This window comes from Pteropus medius, unplaced genomic scaffold, assembly GCF_902729225.1.
Source record: "Pteropus medius unplaced genomic scaffold, Ma_sr-lr_union100, whole genome shotgun sequence".
Taxonomy (NCBI): domain Eukaryota; kingdom Metazoa; phylum Chordata; class Mammalia; order Chiroptera; family Pteropodidae; genus Pteropus; species Pteropus medius.
Genome location: NW_024340701.1, coordinates 2,164,922 through 2,189,768, shown reverse-complemented (window position 1 = coordinate 2,189,768; position 24,847 = coordinate 2,164,922). Strand labels below are relative to the sequence as shown.

General features: G+C 34.2%; 1 protein-coding gene and 1 pseudogene across 11 annotated transcripts in view; one reads left to right on the top strand and one right to left on the bottom strand.

Annotated features, from left to right (window-relative positions):
* MAST2 (microtubule associated serine/threonine kinase 2) overlaps positions 1–24,847 on the bottom strand; it is a 178,475-nt gene that overhangs the window by 111,597 nt on the left and 42,031 nt on the right. The gene's annotated exons all lie outside the window — the stretch shown is intronic.
* LOC120623098 (uncharacterized) lies at positions 15,367–15,485 on the top strand (annotated as a pseudogene).

Sequence of the window (24,847 nt, the reverse complement as noted above, 5' to 3'; positions counted from 1 at the left end):
ATCCTTTCTGTAGCCTATATAGGGCACTACCCAAATGCTACTGGATCATCTGCACAATTCTCTAGTCTTGCTGGAGTTTTCATCTCTTAGACATGCCATACTCTCACCTACAGGTCTTCACACTTACTGTTCTCTCTGCCTGAAATACTTTTCCTTATCTCTTTTTATACATTCTTGGACCTTAGCTTAAGTCTCATTTCCTCTGGGAAGATTTCTCTACACATATTTCCCCAGCCACCCTCTATATAATTCCAATTCTTTACCCTAATTAGTTGCTTAATTATCTATTTTCTGGGACTGACTGTTAGCTCTGGAGATCAGTTTTGCTCAAACTGACATTCCTGGTACCCAAGCACAATACCTGGTCTAGTATGTATCAAATGAATATTTGATGAACCAATCCATGAATCAATCAAGTAACTAAATGGTATTTACTATTATCATTATTATCATATCGTGAACCGTAGGCTCACAGTAGGGTTCTGTTCATTTGGAGTTACATTGATAAAAACTGCCAACTGCAATTAGATCAGCAATAGAGGCTTTACTGACAAAAGGACATATTCTGTTATCACTTATTTACTGACAGTGTTCTGGCTGGTAGCTATTCCAGTGATCGTAAAAAAAAAAAAATGCTTTCAAGAGAGAAAAGCATTACTTACCAAGGAAACCTACTTTAATACGACTTACTAACTGGCCTTAAAAGCATCATTATCTCCAAATACAAGTACCTCCTCAGCTCTGGCAGCAAATAAATCTGCTGGAATGCACAAAAACCTCCCTTTCCTGTGTAGCGAATGTACCATTACTATTGCTCTGGGCATTATAGTATTTCAGTTCCACTTATTCACACTTGAGTGGGAGTCTATCTTGAGGTCAGGAGCCAAGAGGGAAATCTGTATATGCAGCTATGACATTCCTATGAAACTCTAATGTACTTCACTCTTCTTGTTCTATTTGCTTGTTCCATTAAATTCACATGTCATCGCCCTGAGAACAGGTTCCAATGAAAGAGTATTTACATTATACAATAAATCTAAGAAACAAGAGAAAGAGCACAAAATTTGAAGTTCAGAAAACTAGGTTCACCTCATGGCTCAATAATATATAATCTGTGTGGCTTAGGATTTTACCTACTTCTAAAGCTTAGATACAGTGCTTGTGAAGGTCAAATGAAATACTGGCCATAAAAGTATTTTTATTCTATAGATTTTGACACAAATGACAAATGTGTTGTTCTCATACAAGTTTGAAGAACAGTAAAGACAGTTTGATGATACTAACAGGATATTTCTACATGGTATAAAGAACTCAAGGAAAAATATTTAAATTCAGCTCAGAGAAAAATATTTAAATTCAGTTTTACTACTAACTTTGCTCATAAAATTTTGGTCAGTCAATAAATCTTTCTAAACCTCATGTTTCTTATCTACACACCTAAAATAAAAACATCTAGTTTGCCTATCTCATAAAAGTTATTCCAAGGCTAGAATAAGAAAACATAGTTGAAAGGTTAAGGTTTTCATATAAAAAGATGTTCCACATCATATGTCATCAGGGAAATGCAAATTAAAATAATAATGAGATACCCATTATGAACCTGTAAGAATCACCAAAATCTAGAATACTGACACCACCACATTCTGGGAGAGTATGGAGCAAAAAGAACTATCATACACTGCTGGTAGGAATGCAAAATGACATAGCCACTTGGAAAGACAGTTTGGTAGTTTCTTACAAAACTAAACATACTTCTACCACAGGATCCAGCAACTGGGCTCCTTGGTATTTACCAAACAAATTGAAAACTTATGTTCACACAAAAATCTGCACACAGTTATTTATAGCAGCTTTATTCATAATTGCCAAAACTTTGACGTCACCAAGATGTCCTTCAGTAGGTGAATAGATAAACTATGGTACATCCAGATAATGGTGCATCACTCAACACTAAAAAGAAAAGAGCTATCAAGCCATGAAAAGGCATGAAAGAAGCCAATGTGAATAGGCTACATACTATATGATTCTAATTATATGACCTGAGAAAGGCAAAACTATGGACACAGTAAAGACCAGTGGTTGCCAGGAGTGGAGGCAGGTGATGAATAGGCAGAGTACAGAGGGTTTGTAGGACAGTAAAAATACTCTGTATGATATTGTTAATGATGGCTATATATCATTATATATTTGCCCAAACTCACAGAATATGCAACACCAAGAGTACATTCTAAGACAAACTATGGAATATTTGAGTAATTATGATGTATCGATGTACGGTCCAGCTTTGGTAAAAAATGTACTGTTCTGGTGAGTGATGTTGATAAAAGGAGGGGCTATACATGTGTGGGGGTAGGGGACATATGGAAAATCTCTGTACCTTCCTCTCAATTTTATTGCAAACTTAGAACCACTCTACAAAAAAATTAAGTCTAAAAAAAACCAACTATGCCCCCTACACACACGAAAAAAGCTTAAAGTTTGACAGTTTTGATTATTAGTAGTACTAAGTAGTTGTATTTTTCTAATTGGACCCACCTACGGCAAGGCTATCAAGCTAATGCATGAAGTGCTATTCTCCAAAAACTAACTCTGCCCCCAAAACTCAAAGATACATTGCTTAGAGTCTCTAAAATGTTATTGTCACCATTCTGGATCCCTCAAACTGGCAAACTTTAATATAGCTTGCCAAAGATGATATTCTCCAAAGGGCTTAATGCCTGACTACAATGAACAAAAGATCTTGAACTATACTCTAAAGCTTCAAAGATTCTGTATACACTAAATTCTAGAGAAATAACCACTCACTCTTTTTCACTTGTCCACAAAGCAAACTTTTAAAGGTACTATATACAAAACAAGATGGTGCTGTTCACAGGGGGAATCACTGTCTACATGCATTACTCATTATTCACAATGACTAAACCCATAAAATATTTCCCAAGTAAAGACAAAGGCCAAGTGTCCAAAGGCAGTAACCACTACCCCCACAAGTAAATATGCAAGCCAAGAGTCACAAGGCTGGTGTTTGTCCTTTATATCAATAGTCACCAGCATGGAGATGACTGTGGGTCAAAGCTTTCTCTGCCTGAGGCAGCTCCCTCCCTGAACCTCATACTTGAATTCGCACTCATATTCTACTTGAATTCGCACTCATATTCTTTCATTCATTCCTCTTTTACTGCAGTAGTAGCACTCTACCCAAAGAAGGAAAATAACAAGCTCCAAGAAACAGAACTCAATTTCCACTCCCCTGGAAGTGAATGAAGAACTAGGTTTTAGAGACAGCTTCTCAACATTTAAAATCAAATGAAGGCAGGGTGGAGGGGGAAGGAAAGAATTTTCCACCACTGAAAAACTGGACATTTCTTTATAGAACTTGTAATTAAACCCATATAGTGTAACCAACATAAGTAACACTGCTTAGGGTGAGGGTAGGAGTGGAGACAACATTCTAGGGCCCACTCAGAATCCACTGCTGATGACAATACCATCCTGTACTTCAGTGTCCTACCGAATGAAAGGAGACGACAACAAATATGTTTAACTACTTATTGAAATACAATATAAATACAGAAAAGTACACATAAGCATACAACTCAATTTTTCAAAAACTGAATATACCAGTGTAACCAGCAGCCAGATTTTTTTTTTGAAAAATTAGTATTACCATCAACCCAGAAGCATCCTTGTGCTTCCTCTTCTAGTCACCACCTACACACCCAAGAAAACTATCATTTGATCTCTAACTTTATAAGTCAGTTTTGCTATTTGGGCTTTTTCTTTAAATAGAATATACAGTATATACTCTTTTGTATCTAGCACACGTGTATTCAACATATGTCTAATTTGAATCCCAGAAAGCAAAAATTAAATGAAGAAGTTATAATATTTCAAGTGATAAGGGCTAAGAAAGTTCCAAAATTGATACTAGAGATGAATATACATATTCAGGAAGCACAATGTACCCCAAGAAGGATTAATTATTTGAAAAATCCGGACTAGGTAAATGACAGCAATACTGAAAAATACCAAAGACAAAAAAAATCATAAGAGCCAGAGAATAAAATAAGATCCGTAACCTTCGAAGGAATGACAATTAGAGTATGTTTCTCAATAACGATGATGGAAACCAAAAGATAGCTGAATAATATGTACAAAGTGTGAAAGGAAATGACTACCAACTAAAACTGTGTACCTATACAAACTATCTTTCAAGGTCAAAGGCATAATAAAGACATTTAAATAAATATAAGCATTTTCTACCAACATACGTATAGTAAAAGAATGTCTAAATGATGTACTTTAGAGAGAAGAAAAATGATCCCAGGAAGAAAGTTTAAGAAACAAAAAGAAATACTGAGCAAGAAAACTGGTAAATTTATGTAAATCTCAATAAGCACTGAATATATAAAATAACAACAGTAACAGAAATATCTAATTTATAGATTTTTTTTTAAAGGAAAGAATTAAAATACTGGACAAAAATAGCACATAAGTTTAAAGGGGGTGATGAGGGGGAAGGAAACCTTGTGTTGTTCAGAAGGAGATTAAAATATGAGTTTGTTCTAACTCACCAGTACAGTTAGAAAAATCGAGTATGAAAACAAATCAAAAAAGCTCTATCGGTATTTCTAAATGGCAAAAAGAAAAGAGAAGAAAAAGAAGCATTAAGGCATAGAAATGCTGAGCATGAAATGCAGAAACAAGTTCAAATACATCAGTAATCATAATATGTGTAAACAATTTACCAGTATAGACAATAAAAAAACATACTGCATGCTATCTGCAACAGACAAACCAATAGCAAAATGACATGGAAAGGTTGAAATAAAGTAACAGTTGGCTTTAGAAAAACTGACAAGACAAACTTCTGCTGATATTGATCATGAAAAAAAGTATAAACATCCACTATCAGAAATACAAAGAAGGATATAAGAACAGATTCAGCAAAGGTTTTTTAAAAGAGAAAACAAATAATACAATTTTTTCTCAATAAACATACAAAATGGACAAACTCCTATAAATATATGCCTTACCAAAACTAACTCAAAATAAAACAAGAAGCTTAGATTAAGCCCACAATCATTTTAAAAAACTGAATCATACATCATGTTTGAGTTGGGTTTATCCCCAAAATTCAAGAGTGGTTATACAACAGAAAATTCATAAAAAATACACTTCAAATAAATTAATAGAGGAAAAATATCATAATCTCTAATGATACAAAAAGGAAACACATCAAATAAGTAACAACTTATTAAAAGAAAAGCAAAGAAACAAGGAAACAGATTAGAAAAAGGAAAGGGGATAGAAAGCTAAAAATGTTAGAGGTCTTCAAGATTGAGACAAACGTTGCAAACTCAAATTTTACTTACTGGGCTAGTAAGGTAATATGATGTATTTCGTCAAATCTGAAAAACAACTGCAAGAGATGCCATTATCTTAGGTATCAGTAAGAATATTGTTTAAAAACCACTGTTAATTAAAATATAACACACCGTCAAAAATAACAATTTCAGAGTTTTTAAAAAGTAAAAAGATGTGAGCCTTAGAAATGAAGAAATATAGCAAATGTATGAAACAGCAAAATATAAAATGAGAAAGGATTGGTGGGGAACAATGCTGGTCAATTTTTCTTTAAATATCCAAAGATGACCAAATAAAACATCTACGGGAAGTAGGTTCACAGACCTTCAATTTGCAATCCTGATTTACACAGAATATAGGAATTTAATTCAGAGATAAGGGGATGTAATTTTAGATTACTATAAGACTTCTAAGTGAAACAACTCCATGTACAAAATAACATGCTGCTTAGGGAAAATGTGCTGTTAAAGTCCAGAAAGCGGAAGAACTCTGAAGATCTAAGGCTCCTTGCCTGCAAAGATGCTGAAGTTATCCATGATAACAGTAAGAATTTGAAAATTTAGTGCTCTCTGGGATGATGATCAGAAGGCTAAAAGGTAAAGAAAGGGGAAAACGACACTCAGGAATGGGAAATGCCAAAGATGAATGAATATAGAAAAAATAAACCAAAACATAAAAAAAAAAGCAAAAGTCTGGTGTGGCTAAACATAGAATAGGAATATATGAAGCAGAGAAAAAAAAGAAGAGGGACACGATAAAATAAATCTTCCATTTTCAAAGCTATCTAATTTACTGATTGATGAAAATTTTTAGTGGTACTAAGAACTAAAGACTAATAAGTACAGATTGTAATTTTTCTTTACTTTTATCCAACTTCCCACAGAAAAGAATAACAAAATTTAGAAGGAAATCATTAAGTTACAATTTTATCCATATGTCATCATCTTTTAAAAAATGAAATAACTTTCAAGAAGAAACAATGTTTGGAATTTAGGGCTGGTTCTTGAAGACTTTGTTTTTAAGGACTTAAAATCTAAACTGAATTATATTTTGTCCGATGATCATAATTTATTAGCATAGTCATAATTTTCAAAATAAAAAAATTCTATAAAATTTTTGTCAACAATAATGCTTCCCAGTATGCATTATGTTGTCATATGTTCTCCAAAATAAGTACCTCTGAACAATGGCACTTTAAGTACTCTCATTTTTGAACATCAAAGGCAGTAAAAGGGGGACAGAAACATTGCACGGTTTACTCCTGAGGGCAATAATTTTAACAGCACAACAAATATTCTCAATTCAGAACCTGGGAAACTGGGCTCTCTACTCAATGAAAACTGATTACTGTGTCTGCCTTTTGGGAAAATATTTACTTAATGTGGAAATGATGGCACTAAGAGAGTCGATAATAAAAATTTGTTTATGGTAGCTAGTCAGTTGACCTTTCAAGGTTAAAATAAAACCATCTCCCATAAAGTTAATGGGGAATTAGGGAGATTATAACAGCACCTTCTACCATCAACAAGGAACTTCACCCACAAACATCTCTCACTGGAGATGCTCCAAGTAGCAGCAGGATCAGGATGAGAGCCAGTTTTTACCATAATGAAGACCCAAACCTCAACTGCTCTTCATGCGAAACAATGTCAATTCATACAAAGAATGGAGACTCCTCCAATTTAAAGGAAAGATGCTCACACATAATCTCTCAGATGTCCAAAAGGACCTAGGGATGCTGCAGTGTGTGACTGTGCAGGATGAAACCACTACAGCTTTTTTTCTAATAAGTAGGAAGCCAGCTTGAGAATGAGGCCAACACACAGAACAAAGAAGCTGAGCAAAAGACACTGGATTACCCAGCTCTGAAATCCATTCAACCTCTGGATTCCATATTTGTGAGTCAATACACTTCTTTAATATATAAACCACGTGCAGTTGCGTTTTCCGTTACGTTTTCCGTTACTTTCAGTTCAGAGTATCCTAACTTACACACCTAGCTCAGTCATTTCCAAGTTGTCTGTCCCTGAGGAAGTTACTGAGATTCACATATCTGAAAAAATAACCAATCAGAAAATCCCCCAACTCCATTGCTATCACTGCCCCCACCCCGATTAGATCTCCTTCCTTTTTTGACCACAACACTCTCATAATTGGTCTTCCTGCTGCAGTCCTTGCCTCTATAGTCTACTCTCAATCTGAACAGTAGTATACGGAAAGGGAAGAATTGAGCATTTTTCAAAATTTGACCATGGTCATATTTCTAGAATGTGGCAGCACTATAATCTGAACCAATCTTCTGTTCCTTCTTTAAAATTATTTGCACTTAAAAATACAGACAATACCTACTCGTCATCAATGTCATGATAACTGAATGAGATAATCTACATCCTAGCAATGTAGGACACAAAACAGGCACACAATAAATGCATTATCTACTATACTGCCACCTCCCAGGAAATCCGGCAAAGAAAGTTGGGAGGATCAAAGTAGGTTGTACCTTGGCTGATTTTCTGGAAAACTGTAAGGATGAAGTCTAACTCAGTCACCAAAAAGCGGTTAGTGAGACCCAAACACTCATTTTGACTTTCATCTTCTAATATGAGGTTACCGAGTAAATAACCTGTACCACTGGGTACACTTTGGCTTTTGTATGTTTCTGTACAGAAATATAAAGTACTTTTAAAGTTTTACATTATAAATTATCTGTTTAAGACAAATAATCTAAACTGCTGCTTTTCAAATATTACTTCTATTTCAGAATGTTCTAATGCAGCCTTCTGGAGAATAAATTTTGAAGTGAACTAAAGAAATAAAGAAAGAGAAAAAGGGAGGAAGAGAAGGAGGGAGAGAAAGAGAGACAAAAGAGAAAGAGAGGGAGGAAGGAGGGAGGGAGGAAGGAAAAGAGGCTATATGAAAACATCTTCCAGTGCTATGTAATCTTGCAGTTTGGAACTCCTGCTAGATAGAAACAAAGACTAAGAGGAAGGGCATCAGTAAACAAGGTAGCAGATACTGGAGACTGAGACTCCGTTACTAGGGAGAAAACAATTTAACACAATACAGGCATAATAATTGAAAATATTCCCCATTCAGCAAACAAATATTCCCCATTCTGAATCCTGGCATCTAAAGAGAAATAAAGATATAAATAGGCAATGCATTAAATGTACTTACAAAGCCAGCCATTTTTTAACAGCTACTTGAACATACATCACTATTTAAAAGAAATCTTCTGAGCACTTTATCAATACTTCTCAAAATACCCCCAAGAAAACAAACGACAAATCTCACCAAATCAACTACTAAAAGGAGAAATTAAAATAAGGAAATGGCTTATAAAACCTGGTCATACTAGATGACAACTGCTGAAAATTCAGTGGATGCTCCCCAGTGGGCTCTGAATGTTTACAATGCTATTAATAAGCAGCACAAATAATGATAATATCTACAAATATCAAAATTTGTTTAAATTTTACCAATCCTATATATTTTCTTTCTAGGCACTTTAAAGAAACCAAAACAATGTTAATTTATTATATGTTAATTTATAATTAAAAAGACCATAGGTGCCCTATACAAAAAAAGTGCTTTATAAATGTCAAACAAACAAAATAAAAACAAAAATAGCTACATTTCATGAGACCTTCACAGGTGGACTGATTGTTTTATACTGAAAGTTCCACTATGTCAATCCTTAAAAATAATCAATAATAGACTAAATGGAGCTTGCTTATTCTTTAATAATAAGACTAAGATAAGATGATCTACTTTATAGAATGGGAAAAAATTATCAAATTTAAAAGAACTGTGGTGTGTCTTAGTGATAAGGGCATTCATTAAAACTCAGTTTAAGGTTGTCTATCAGTCTCTATTTTCTCTTCATTGTTACACCTTACTTACCTCTTCATGTGCCAAATTACCCAAGACTTAAGGAAGAGAAGGCTTCCAAAACAGGTGTCAGATATATGGCTACTATATATGTGGTCTTTCATGGCTATACTGTGTGTACGTATGCAAAGTAATAATTTAGAAAAGTTCTTAAAACTGTGTAAAGTTAAACATATATTACACATATATGCCACTCAATTAAGAGGGAAGAGGTAGAAAGACAGGCATGGTGGTCAGGAACAGAATACGTTTACTGTAAACAATCTGTCAGCAGTAATGTCTGATGTCCAATATCAGACTTGCATTCTAATTTAATTGCATAATTTAATTGTTCTATTCATGTAATACAATGTAAGTAAGCCCAAAGAGCATTTTTTTCTATCAAAGTAGAAAGGTCTTAGACAATTTCCCTAATTGTAACTATACATGATGTAATAAAGAAGAATTTAGCAGCATTCTACCCTGCTTCAAATGAATTAAATAAAATTGAAGCAATCTGTTCAGTACATTTTCAAAAGATACTCAGAAGAAGATCAGTAAAAAAGCTCTCTATTACTCACCTGTAACCCTCTCCTTCGTAGAATACTGGAATCATCCATAATAGGTATCAAACAAAAAAAGCCACTCCCAGACAGTCAACTACTACTAGTGCCTACTTGCTTAGTGCTGGATAAAGAGGCAAACAACCAATCCCATTCTGCATTCTGTGCCCACTAACTACCACTCCACTAAACCAGTTCTCTCAGTCCAGTGTGAGTAGACAATCACTGCCTCACATCAGAGCCACGTCTTTCTTCACAGCAGTACATACAGATCTCATCTGAAACACCACCAAAATAGGGGAAAATATTTCATATTTGTTTTTCTTTCCCATACGTATCCCTTTGGTTGAAAATATCTGAAGTGCAAAGAAAATAACAAAAGTCCCAGAAAAAAATTCCAATATTTGATATCCTGACTTCACTGCTTATTAAAAAGGTTTGGCAAACAAAACAAGAGTCTCCACCTACAGCTACTAAGCTTATAAAATCCAAGTCACGTTTTCCTTTCCAAAAACAAAACCACTCCACATTTTTTTAAAAAGATAACAATTCTTCAGAAACACAAAGAAAAACACATTATTCTGATGCCTGTACGTTAGGCTTAGGCTCATATAAAACCAGTTATTGTTTTGACTAAGTCGGCGAAATTCCTTTCATCCTTTGTACAGACAAAGCAAATGTCAGATTCTTAGGATACTGTCACAGGCTCTTTTGTTTCTTTATCTCTAGATACGCTTTTCTTCATTTCTTGGACAGTCGCGAAAGCCTCTTTCTTCAAGAGCTTAAATCATTGCTAAGGTCGGTTCTCCTGCTCTTTTATGTCCTGGAGGGGGCTAGTACGTATGTGGTGAGTTCTGAGCATGGACGAATTCATTCATCTATTCATTGCTGACAGTACTGTCACAAGAAAAGCTCCCCATTCCATCAGACTTCTAAAAGGGCATAGCATGAAAAAGTCTAGTTTCACCCAGGCTTTAATAATCTCAGAATCATTTCTTTAGTCTCTGGCTGCTATTTTCAAAGCAGGACTGTAGTCAAGTTTAATGAATTTCTAGTCTCTTCATTTATAATTTTAAAAATATATACATATATTTGTATTTATATTTTTTAGAGCTCAAGAGTGAAGTTAGCTCTTATGATTTTGTTACTTAAATGATCCATAAACAATGTTTTAAACTTATCAATTTTATAGTAATCACCAGAATCCTAGTAAACATAGGAAGAAAGTAAGGCAAGTTGGTGATTTATCTAATGAGCCACAAAAAAATTGTTAGCAAAGGCAACACTATATTTTTAAGAAGGTTAAATATATTATCTACCAGTTCATGATCATTGTTCTTCAATCTACAGGACATAATGAATAAATTATTCACTCTCCAAAAGGATTTCAGGAGATAGTAATCCAAATTTCCTAATTTGACAAATAAAGGTGTGCAAAAAGTACCCTGAATCAGGCTGTTATACTCTCTAAAAAGTAAATATAGCAATAACTATAGGATGGATTCAGTCTACACTCAGCAAGGAGGAAAAGCTGCCCTTCCTATAATTATGGCAGCTGCACCAACAGTCTAGGGCTTGAAGGAAGGTCTATTTACAAAATCTTTTCTGGTCTTCTTACAGCTGACTTAGTCACAAGAGCTAGCCACATTGCCGAAAATAGCACAGAAAGCAGGATCCATCTCCCTTTCATTCGGCAAAAAAAAACTTCTAATCCTTAGCACAACCAGTGTGGTCTTTCATTGTTAGAACTAATAAATCCAAATCTCCATGGACTTCTTCCATCTGCTGCTTTAAACAACTAACAGCTGGATTATGTCTATGGGGGAAACAACCACAAGACCTGAACAGACAGTTGATTTGCATAGGGTGTGCTATCCACTATATGAGCGTCTGCTGTAAACAATCTGTCAGGTCTTTAAAGCTATAAAAGCTCTCGATCAAAATAGATTTTATTAACTAAAACACATATAAAGAGATAGATATGGTGCATTCTGATAAGATGTTCAGACCAGAGATTCATAATTCAGACTCATTTATTTACTAAATCGGGAACCATTTATTATGCCAAGCACTAAGATGGGCATAGGGGAAAGAGTACCAAAATTAACATTACCCATAAACTAATAATCCTATTCTAGAAGAGCTCAAATCCAATGGGGAAGCCAAATAGAAACTAGTAATTATGATACAATGTGAAAAGTATAACAAAGTGCTAAAGGAGCGTCAAAGATGGCTCAATTCATTACATGGGAAAATCTACCAAAAAAAGGCTTCCAATAGAAGTGCCATCTGGTCACTGAAAATAATATTATATGATTATCAGCCCTTGACCAAGACAGTCTTCCCCTCCTAAAGTGTGCACAGCTCAAAAATCTTCAACTAGTCCTCACTATCTAAAAAATTAGGTAAAAAACAGAAGACAAAAAAAATTCCTCTTCTTGGCATTGAAGGCACACCATAACACAAACAACAGATTTCATCTCCACTACCAACTTAATGTAATCTTAGCCTTCCAATGAGAAAGAACGACACCCTGTTTCCTGAACACATCCCAACCTTCTCCATCTCATATTTTTTTGTGATTAAAGAGGAATATAATCATCTATTTTATAAGATTGTTGAAAGGAATAATTTAAACAATGTATATCAATGCTTCTTAACCTTTTTCAGTATCTCTAATGACAGAGTAGAATGCGCCCTGTCCAAAATTTTCTGCCACAACTTGGTTTCTTTAAAGCATGGTGTTTTGTTCTTAAAATACATAAAGATTAACCAGATGGATTAATAAAAAAAAGGCAAAAGATTTATGATATTGACTAAAGAGTTAAAGAGTTAATGGACCATGGAATCTAAGCTAAAAAAAGGAGGAAAGATTAAAGGACATGAAGAAATTAGAAGGCTCTAACAGAGGCGCTGATAAGCCTAAGAACTGGTATACTTTAAGAATAGTTAAATTAGAGAGCCGAAAATCTATCAAGTTGCAGTGAGGAAGTTACCCAGCATTCTAATTTTAGTAGGGGAACATTTCAGACATATGACAAAGCACGAAGAATGCTCCTAAAAGAAGTGCTTAAGTTGACCAGAAATGATGATGATGAGGTCAAGTAACTGTGATGCCAGGATAGTGGGAGGATCCACAGCAGTTGCTGAAGACAAAGATAATAAAGACCATGGCAGGAGTTGGGAAGAGTAGGAAGACTTAATGCCTGATAACAGTACCTAACACAAAAGGGGAGGAGTAGTTAGGAGGTTAGTAAGTACAGCAGCCAGGAAGGAAATGGTTTAAACATATGAACTGATAAGAAAAATTACTTAATGGCTCATATTGAATCTTGCTTCAAATGAATTTGACTTATAAATGATGCGGTAATTTAACTGAAATCCTTATTTTATAATTGGATAAACCAGGACCTCAGAAGGGGACGTAACCTACTCAGAAATTGTACAGTAAGAACTTGAACCCATGTTTCTGCTAGAAACAGAACAGATGGAACAGGTTTTTCTGTCCTAGAAAGGACGAGTAGAACATTTTCATCAACTTCTCTAGTATACATTAATATGGTACTATTAAGACTATTTGGCAACGACTAGGTGAAAACTAGAAAATCGACATAAATAAATAAAATTAAATACTAAATTCTCAAAATAGGTTGCATTTATGTATATTCTCAACAAAAATAGTCCTTTTATTTTTCAGAAAATGAATAAAATAACTATATATGACTATGTGAAAAGCTGTAAGGAGCTGTACATGGTAAATAAGCCAAGGTAAGCACAATGAGAAATTAACTTCTGTTACAAACCTAAGTCCTGAAGGCAGATCTCAGAGGGGACATTTTCCCAGGCCTATCACAGTCACTGTATAAGACATTGCACACAGCACAAAGCACAGAACCTGGAACCCCTACAGTTCATGGGAGGTTCTTGACAAAGGATTATTTTTTTATTTCTTGCTTAAATGGAAACTCCACCAATCAAGTAAAATTCCTCTGAAATGAGAAAGCTTTTTTATAAAGAAAAACTATGCTCCTTAGGGAAAAAGACAATGATTTCCTCAATATACTCTATTTTACAATTTGCATACATTTATGGTTAAGATTCCTCACTCAAACATCATAGGAAATCAGTTTTTCAAAAGTAATCCCCCTTTCATTTATTTATTCTACAAGTATCCTCCATGTACCATGTACTATTTTGGGTTCTAAAGATACAAATAACTGTTAATAAAATAGATAAAAATCAAAAATAAAATATTCCCTGACTTCTTAGAACTTACATTCAAGTTGGTATAGGCAGACATTAAAGAAAAAAAAAAGAATACATAAAAGATATAGTATGTTAAAAAATGACAAATGAAGAAAAACAAACCAGGTAAGGAGAAAGAAACTTGGTAGATTTTTTTTAGTTTATTTATTTAAATTAGTTTCAAATTTACAGTACATTGGTTTGACATCTGTATAGTTCATAAAACGATCCTCTCAATTGCTCCCTCCCTCCCCTGGCCCTCCACCTAGCCATCATATTAATGCTAACTGCATCCCCTCTGCCATGCTCCCCATCCCATGACCAACCACCAACTACTAATTTGTACTTCTTTAGCCCTTCACCCCTTTATCCCAGCCTCCCAATCCCCCACGCCCTACTGTTCATCACCAAACTGTCGTCTGTATTTGTGAGTCTGTTTCTGATTAGTTTGTTCTTTTTGTTCCTTAGATTCCACATATAAGTGAAATCATATGATATTTCTTTCTCTGACTCAGCATAATAACTTCTAGGCCCATCTATTTCATTGTGAATGGTAGGATTTCATTTTTTTAATGGCTGGGTAATATTCCATCATATATATAAACCATAGTTTCTTTATCAAATGATCTGTTGATGGGCATTTAGGTTGCTTCCATATCTTGGCTGTTGTAAATTGTGCTGCCATGAATACTGGAGTGCATAGATCTTTATGAATTATTGTTATGAAGCATTGGTTTTCTTTGGATAAATACCCAGAAGTGCAATTGCTGGGTCAAAAGGTATATCCATTTTTAATTTTTTGAGAAACCTCCATACTGTTTTCCATAGGGGCTGTACCAATTTGCAATCCCACCAACAGTGTATTAGGGTTCCCTTTTCTCCGCATCCTTGCCAATACTTGTTGTTTTTTGATTTATTGATCATAGCCATTCTGATAGGTGTGGAAACTTGGTAGATTTTTCATGCAAATTTGATATTTAAGATATTAAATGTATTGATTAAAAGGCTATTCTAGTATTAAAGCAAAATACATACTTTAAACAGGCACTAAATTCCCTTGTGAAAGTATTATTTAAAATAAATAACCTAAGTTTACTCTCCACATATGATGCACATCTCCTCCCCAGTCCAACTTATCACCCTACCGCCATAACTGTACAGGCACGCACAATCAAGCATACTCACATAAAGAACCAGATTTAGAAGCTAAATTCTCCCCCATTTAAATACAAAACATTGTCCCAGGACTGATTTTGCTCTGTAGCTCCTCAATATAACAGCTCATTTATTTTACAACTCTCCTAACTTAAAATCAATCTGACTTTACGGCCTTGCCACCCTGAACGTGCCTGATCTCATCTGATCTCAAGAGCTAAACAAGGTCGGGTCTGGTTAGTACTTGGATGGGAGACCACCTAGGAAGACCAGGTGCTGTAGGTGCTTTAAAAAAAATTAATTAATTAATTAATTAAAATTTTAAGAAATTTAAAAAAATTAAAATCAATTCGATAATGGTATCTTTTCGAAAGACACAACATACTTTTTTAACACCCAGAAGCAGAGTAAAATAACAAAACTACATGTAATGTCCAAAGACTAAAGTATCTTATTAATGAAACATGAATTTGGAGAAGTCCAAGTAAAAGGAAAGAAGAAAATGAACAAAAATGTTAGACGTTAAAATAACATGAGCAACTGTAAAAGTCCTCATTTTGTCAATTTAACTTGAGTTATGGTATACGCTGTCAGAGAAGGTTTTCCCAAGACTTCTTACATGAGAAGCCACATATAAATTCCATTGATTCATTTAGATATTTGCTCAACAAACAATTAGAAGTTTACTATGTACCAGGTCCTGCATCCTCAGAACTGGCTCCCTCAAGCAGCTTACACTCAAGGGAGATAAATAAATATTTTATTCCATTGTGTTACATTCTCAGAATACAGACAGATTTTCCTTCCTTCAACAGGGACAAAATATAAGGCTATACTCAAGATCAATCCAAGCAAAACTTCTGAAGTCTAAGAGAAGCTAAAGATCAGAAACTGTAAGGAATAAAGTGAGTGAAACTAACATTACTTGACCCAAATTGGGTTCATAAAGTCATCATTATCAGAATAAAAATTCAGTGTTTAAAATAACTAAGTCCTAGCCAGATCAACAAGGTAAGAAAAGGATATAAAAGGCATACAGAACATAAAACTGTCCTATTTGAAGATATTATGAATGCCATGTAGAAAATTTCAAACTACAAACAACTCCTAAATAAGTGATTTTTACAAGCTCCAAGAATCAATGCACAAAAATCAACAGTATTCTTATATACTAGAAACAAACATCAGAAACTAAAATATAAAATACAATACCATTTATAATCACCAAAACAAAATTTTTTCCATTTGACCTCTCTTAATCTTCAGCCCCACTTGAAAGGAATTACCAAAGCTGAGGGACTAAGACTGCTGCTACAAGGAGCATGAAAATCAAGGAAATTAAATACTTAGGTATATAAATCTAACAGCACATATACAAAATATGTATACTGAAAATTACAAAATGCTGATTAAAGAAAACAAAAAAGATCTAAATAAATGAAGTGGCATACTGTATTAATGGGTTAGAAACTAGAATAGTAAAAATGCCTGTTCTCCCAAAACTTATCTATAGGTTTAATGCAACTCCTATCAAAATCTCAGCAAAACTTTTTGCAGCTATAAACAAACTTACTCTAAGGGTAGTCCTATAGGTCAATGGAACGCAATCAAGAACCCAGTAATAGACCCATACAAATATGTCCAATTTATTTTTGACAAAAGCGTAAAAGTAATTCAATGGATGAAAAAGAGACCTTTCAATAAACTGTGCTGTACATCCATAAGTAAGATAGATAAGTCAATCAATCAAGAAATCAATCTCAATCTACAATTCACACCATATGCAAAAATTAATTCAAAATGAATCTTGGATTTAAATGTAAAATTAAAAACTATAAAATATTTATAAGAAAATACAGGAGAAAATCTTCAGGACCTAGGGATGGGGGTAGAATTCTTATACATGACCCAATAGCACAATCCATAAAAGAAAGAAATTGGTAAGTTGAACTTCACCAAAATTAAAGACTTGGCCCTGCAAAAGACTGTTAAAAAGGATGAAAAAAAACAAGGTAGGTAGTGGGAGAAGATATTTTAAAACCACATATTCAACAATGAATTTATATCTAGAATATATAAAGAACCTTTAAAATTTAATAGTTAAAAAAACAATCTATCACAGGTCAGTGAATAAACAAATAGTGGTATAGTTATCCAATGGAATACAACTCAGCAAAAAAGGGGAAAGGAACTATTGGAATATGCAGCAATTTCCATGGGTCTCAAAAGCATTAGGCTTAATGAAAAAAGCTCATCTCAAAAGGTTACAGAGTATATGGTTCTATTTATATAATATTCATGTAGAGAAGAACAGATTAGTGTTTGCAAGGGGATAAGGACAGGAGTGGGACTACAACTATGCAGCACAAGGGAGTTCCTTTGTAATGATGAAACAGTTCTGTATGTTGATTGTGGTAGCAGTCATTACACAAACTTACTCATGGAATCAAACTGTATAGAACTGCACACATACACACATACACAATACATATAAAAACCAAATAAGGACTGTAACTTAGGCAATTATATTGTACTAATGTCAATTTCCTTGTTTTGATATTATAGTACAGTTATATGTCACCATAGGGGGAAGCTGTTCGTGGGATTCTAAGTACTATTTTTGCAACTTCCTATGAGTTTATAATTATTTCAAAATAAAAAGTTAAATAAGCAAGACTAAGCTTGCTTAATTTCTACATTTTCATTTTACTGTTTCCTATATATGCACTCTATTTTGTTCCCAAGATGCCCATACATCTGAAGAACTTCCTTTCTGTTTGGGGTTTTGTACCTCTTTTGAAAAACAGTCCATTAATTGTGTTTGCCAGGAATAATCTCAGTCCCTCAGCTCAGGTAATTCATTTCAAGTGGGGCTAAAAATTAAGAGAGATCAATGGGGGGAAAAAAGTAAGTGAAACTGCAAAAATTACTGTCATTTCTTTAAATCTAGGCAAAAGTTGCACTGGATAGAAAATCAATTAACAGCACTTTATGTATTTTGTTTATTACAATGTAAATTTTATACCATCAAAACAGAAAAATTCCCAACAACTTTGAAAACCAGAATATTCTGTATTCCTTTGTAATCTGCCTTTAGAATAAGTTTTGTTTTTCCCGTTTTTTTAAAGGATAAAACTAAGTTTATTAAAGACACACATACTCGCATTCCAACAGACAGGCCACAAGAGTCCTTTCAACCCAAACACTGATATAAATAATTCAAAACTTTTAGAAACTAGAAATTCTATCATTAAATTCAAATTCCTAATATATCTCCCATGTCTTTAAAGGACTAGATGACTTAAAATTAAAATGATTTTCATTGTAATAACTACCCAAAGTGATTACGTTAGTGCAAAAAGAAAGCTAGGAAATCAATGACTTGAAAAATGAAAACATAAGAGAGAGTAGTACATTTACCTCCAGTTCCTCTTGATATTCCAAAACCCTTTTTAACAATTCATAGAGCAAGTAGACAGAAAATCAGTAACGATAAAAAAAAACCTGAACAACACTATCAACTGACCTGACCTAAATAACATTTGTAGAGCACGCACAGTACAGCAGAATACACATTTTTTTCAAGTGCACATCAAATATTTACCAAAATAGAGCATACTCAGTGCCATAAAACAAGAATCAATATATTTTAAAAGATTCTATGGTGACTGACTACCATAAAATAAACTAGAAATAACAAAAGTTATATGAAAAATCTCCTAATATTTGAAAACTAAATAATATACTTATAAACAACTCATCAAAGAAATCAAAAGGAAAATAAGAAAGTAGTTTAAACTGAATGAAAATAAAAACACACATGTCAAAACGTGTAGAAAGTAACTAAGTAGCACATACAGAGATATGTTTAACACTAGTTGCCTGTTTTAGAAAAAAGGACTCAATTCAGTGACTTCAGCTTCCACCTTAAGAAACTAGAAAGAGTAAATAAAATGCAGTTTAAGCGGAGAAAAAGAATTAGTAAAGATGAGAGCAGAAATCAGTGAAATATAAAACACACATATAGACATACAAACATAATAAACGAAATAAGAGAAATCAAACCAGAAGCTAGATCTTGAGAAAATTGATAAACTACTGTTCAGACTGATTAGGGGAAAAAAAGAATAAAAAATTACCAAGATCAGGATGAACAATTCTATGCCAAGAAGTTCCATAATTTATATAAAATAGATAAATTCCTTGAAAGGCATAACCTACCAAAAATTCCTCAAGAAACATAGAAAGTCAAAATATCCATATATGTCTTAGATTGAATTTGTAGTTTGAAAACTTTCCTACAAATAAAACTACAGGGTCACCAATAAATTCTACCAAGCAAGTCAACTCCAATAATATATTAAAAAGATAATACAGTATGACCATGTGGGGTTTATGCCAGGTATGCAAAGTTGGCTTAACATTTAAAAATTAACCAATGAAAAAAATCAATACAATTTGCCATGTGGCAGGCTGACTCTGCCTGCCCATTTCCTGCTCAAACAAGTTCATTCCTGACTGTCCCCCTGCCCCCCTTCCAAGGACTCTCCGGCTGACATCAGTTTCCTCATAGCTTGCCAACCAATCAATGTTCTTTCTTATATCTGTAGCTATGTAGAAATGACAAGACTTTATAAAACTGCCCATTATGTTACAATTGGGGCTCAACCTCTGGATAAGAATCCGCTGAGCCGGTGCTGGCATCAATAAACATTGCTTCCCGCTTATAGCCTCAGTGTCCTGTCTTTCTGTTCGAGAATCCTGCAACAGCTATATTATCAGACTAAAAAAAAGAAAAACTTTTAATATCTCAATACATGCATTAAAAGCATTTGACAAAATATATTATCCATTCCTGTTAAAACTCTCAGTATACCAGGAAAAGAAGGAAACTTCTTCAACTTGATAAAGGGTGTCTACAACAATTCTAGAGTTCACATCACACTTAACTATGAAAGATTGAATGCTTTCCCCCTACGATAAGGAACTAAGCAAGAATGCCTGTTCTCATCATTTCTGTTCAGAACTGCACTGGTGCTTCTAGCCATTGCAATAAAGCAAAGCAAAGAATGAATAAACAGCATTTGTATCTAAAGGACGCAATGGAAAGGAAAAAATATATATCATAGAACCTACCTCACAGGACTAATGTGAGGAATAAATTAAATAATAATTAGGAAGCATTTAACATATCAAAAAAAAGGAAAAAATACAACTGTCTTTATTCACAGATGACGTGATGATTTACATAAAAGAATCTAATATAATCAAATAAGTTATTAGAACAAGTAAGTTTAGCAAGGTTGCAGGATACATGATAAACATTGAGAAATCAGTTGTACTTCTTATACACTAGCAACAAGCAATCAGAAATTGAAAATTGTAAATTACCTTCAAACATTATTTAATCTAATAAGTATTATGTGAGCAATCAAAACAGTTCAAATAGCTATATTGCTGGATAAAATTTTAATTAAGTTAATTAATTAAACTACCTATTAAAATAGTCATCTTACAAAATGGTTCTAGGTCTTTACAATCTCAAGCTTAACTAAAAGAAATGTCACAGTTAATGTGACAAAATAGTTATAATAAGGAAGATTCAGAGATAGTTTATAGTAGACATTACAAAGAACAAAGTCTCCCATTGCTTCTGATCTGTTCCTCCACCAAGCAAGCAGTCAGGATATTTTTTTCCCCCTCTTTAATTCCCGCCCCACCTTCTACCCCTGACCTACGGATGTCCTTCCCTTTTAAGAACTGGATCTCTGAAGGCGGGGCGTCTCCTCCCACATGCTCGCGGCACGCACCGGGGGCCTGGCACCTCCGGGGGGCCTGGCACCTCCAGCGCACTCGGAGGCCCCAGGTATGGTTCGTGGCTCCACCTGGGGCGCAAACTCTGTGTATAAAGCAGACGTGCTAACCACTACACTATGGAGCCACCCCCCACCCCCCAAGCAGTCAGGATATTAGTGAACTAGGCAAAAAACAGAAATCCTCAAGAATGCCATGAGAATTGTGATAGAATATTTTAATAAAATATTTTTAATACATAAAATCCAAAATTTCAAAATTTCCCCCAGTTCAGAGCTATACCCTATACTAGTTGCCAAGTGTAAAGATGCAAACAAGACAAATGAGTTTTATTTTCAAATACAAACAGGTAAATAAATAAAAGTATAATTAGAAATATTGTTAAGTGCTATGAAGAAAACAGAATACGTGATGGGAGAGAAATAATGATGTCTGAGATAAAATCTGAAAGTTAGTCATGAAAAGATAGGCAAAAAACATATCAGATGTAGGGAAAATAAACTGCAAAGGCTTTGTAGTGGCAACAAGCTTTCAACGTTCTCAACAGAAAGAAGACCAAGACTGATTGAATACGGTAAAAGGGGGCTTGTTGTATGAGATGAGTTCAGAGAAGCAGGCAAAGACCAGATCATTATAGTACTTGGTAGGCTGCAATAAGGAGTTTAGAGTTTGTGTAGTGAGAAGCCACTGGGTAATTTTAAGCAAGAGAATGACATGGCCTAATATATTATTTTAATGTATTACTTTCTAAAAAATTTTTTTTTAATATTTTAATGTATTGACTACTTTGTGGGGAATGATTTTAAACAGGTCAACAGAATGTGGAGAAATCAAATAAGAAGCCACTGGAACTGTTCAGACTAGAGAAATAGGGGCTTGAACTAGGGTTCTAGCAGTAAAGCTTGGTGGGGGGAAAGTATATAGATTCAGAGTATATTCTATACAGGCCAACTAGACTAGCTCTTGGACTGAATATGAGGTGAAAAACAAAAGAATCAGGGATAGCATCTTTTACCAAGATTGTGGCTCCATTTACAAGATGAAGAATACTAGGGAAGAAATGTCTATCATTTTAGACATGTTAAGATTCTATTCTCTTAACTAATTTGCTTCTAAAGAGTTAAAAACAGTTTCTTTATTCCATACTCACTAGTAGCAACCTTCAAATGGTAGACCTCAAATACCTTTTCTTCTTCAGAAGAGTACTACTTTCTACTCTTCCATATGTAAAACCACAGTCTAGAGAGCTGACTGAACAAAGTCAGTGTTAGATGCATCTGACTGAGGAAGGGTGATCCTCCCTCAAGCTTTGTGTGCCTCACAAGCATCATAGTGAAAACATGAAGAAACTCTCTAGCAGCATAGCTCTTATGATATAAACTGTATAGTCTTTTCTATTAAAGTGAAATCATCTTCTTCTCTGCTTTCAATGGTTCAAGCCCACTAAAGAGCATGCATAACTATAATTTTACACAACATTTAGAACCCATTTGTACTTACTCTATCATTTTAATTTTTTATCCAGTAAAATGTGGTTTTGTTGGGGGAAGGGGTACGAATACCTACCTATTTACTCTTTTTCATGATGTCCTGACAATACATTCATTTGGTAACTTCTGAATGCTGCCTCTAAAGGCTGAAAATGTCTTCATTAAGAGAGAAGGAGGCTGCCTATACAGAGGTAAGCCAATTAGAAAATTCCAATAAATAGCAAAGCCCATATTACCACAATCACAGAGCCCTGCCCAGCTGATGCCAAGGAATGTTCTGAAAATCTATTGAAATAACAGAAGAGGGAAAAAGTATACTTTATATAGGCACGTGTGATGGAACAGAGAAAACACTGGAATCAGAAACAAAAGAATCCCAGTCTATTACTTGTTAGCAGTACCATCTGGAGCAAAATTCATACTGTCATTGAGTAAAAGCTCAAACTGCTCGCCACACAACAGCCAATAAGTCAAGTAACAAGGAGTTGGGACAAGGAAAGCGACTTTATTTGGAAAGCCAGCAAGCTGAGAAGATGGAAGCCTAGTGTCCTAGAGAACTAACCTGAAAAAGTACAGAATTCAGTCTTCTTTTATGGCAGAGGAAGGGGGAAACAGGAGAGATTTGAGTTCAGGAGGTGATTGATGACCGCAGACATCTGGACATCAGCAAGGGTCCAAAGGGGATGGTGAAACTTCTTTGCTTTTGGTCAACAACTCCAGTTGCAGTGATCTCAGTTATGAAGTTCCTATAAATCTTTTGATAAACACTCATTATTTTTGTACATAATTTCCTTATCTCTGGGAGGTAGTTTCAAGAAGGGAGGTTGTTTCAGTAATTCCTAGGATACAGGTTAGAGTCCCTTAATGATTAGCGTATCTATGTGCAAGACTAAGCAAAAGTTGCTGATCGACATGTTATGGTAACTGGGTAGGCTCGAACAAAATAGAGTCAGAAAGACTATTATTTTATTCTATTACAATCACACAAAATAAGACAACAGACAAATATCCAAATATATCAGTAATTACAATAAAAGTAAACAGACTAAGTACTTTAGTTAAGACAAAGATTGTTAAGCTGTATGACAGGATAGATAAATGAATGGTCTGGGAAATAAAGATTTTTTAAAATAATACAGTGTAGCAAAAATTATAAGAGTTTTACTTTCTAATAATGTAGAAAAACTGCTTGAAAACAGACATATTCAGATATGGCTGATGGAAGGTAAACTTAAAAATAATAATACTTATTAAAATAAAATATGCATATAACCTTTGGTTCAGGAATCTCATTTTAGAGTATATCTTAGAGAGAGAGGAAAAATCAATATGTATGGATATGTGAATATAGATATCTATTGTAGTATGTTTGTATACCCACTGAGAGAGGAAAAGGTGAAACCTTTTGGTATAGTAACTTTTAGAATCCCTTAAAGCTTTGAGTTTCACATATCTCAGTGATTCCCAAACTTTGCTGCATATTAGAATTGACCTAGGGAGTTTTTAAAAATCCTGATCGCCAGGTCATACCCTATACCAATTAAATTTGAATGTCTGGGACTGGGAGCCAGACATCAGTGTTTTTAAAGATTCTCAGATGATTTCAATGTACAGCAAAGCCTGGGAAACAATACTACACTTGTTAAAAAAAAAAAGAGTCTATTACCCTGTTTACAGTTGCTAGGTTTAGCAAATAAAAATGCAGGATGCCCCCTGCTCTAACATTCCATTTTCTTATTTGGTTTTATACTAAAACAGTTATTCAGAAAATTAGAGATTAAATGTTAAAGGAATAAGGATATCAGACACTCAAAAACAATTCATTTTGCAAATGTTTACAGAGAAACCACTACATGCCACACACTGTACTATGCTCTAAAATCCAAGTGTAAAGAGAAACAAGCACTCAAAGACTAGAAGATAAGAAAAGAATGTACACAATAATATCATCACCTACTAGAGTTTACTATGTACTGAGCACTGTTCTAAAAACTTTACATATACAAATCCATTTGATAATTAAAAGAAAAACAGAGTAACTACTTTAGATATTTTTATTCCCATTTGACAAAGAAGGAAAAGAGTTACAGAGTTAAGTAATCTGCCCAAGGTAATGCACAGTGGCAACTGGTTTAAGCACTCTTAATCTTTATTCATATTCTTGGAGTCTACCACCTATATGTAATAATAATTTTTTTCTACCACCTAAATATAGTAATACTAATGGTATACCACCTATATATAGTAATAACTGTGGTACAAATAAGGTTAAGCAACTGTTCAGATGGAGGAGTCACAGAATTCTTCACAACAGAAGGAATCATTGAGCTGGATCTTAAAAGG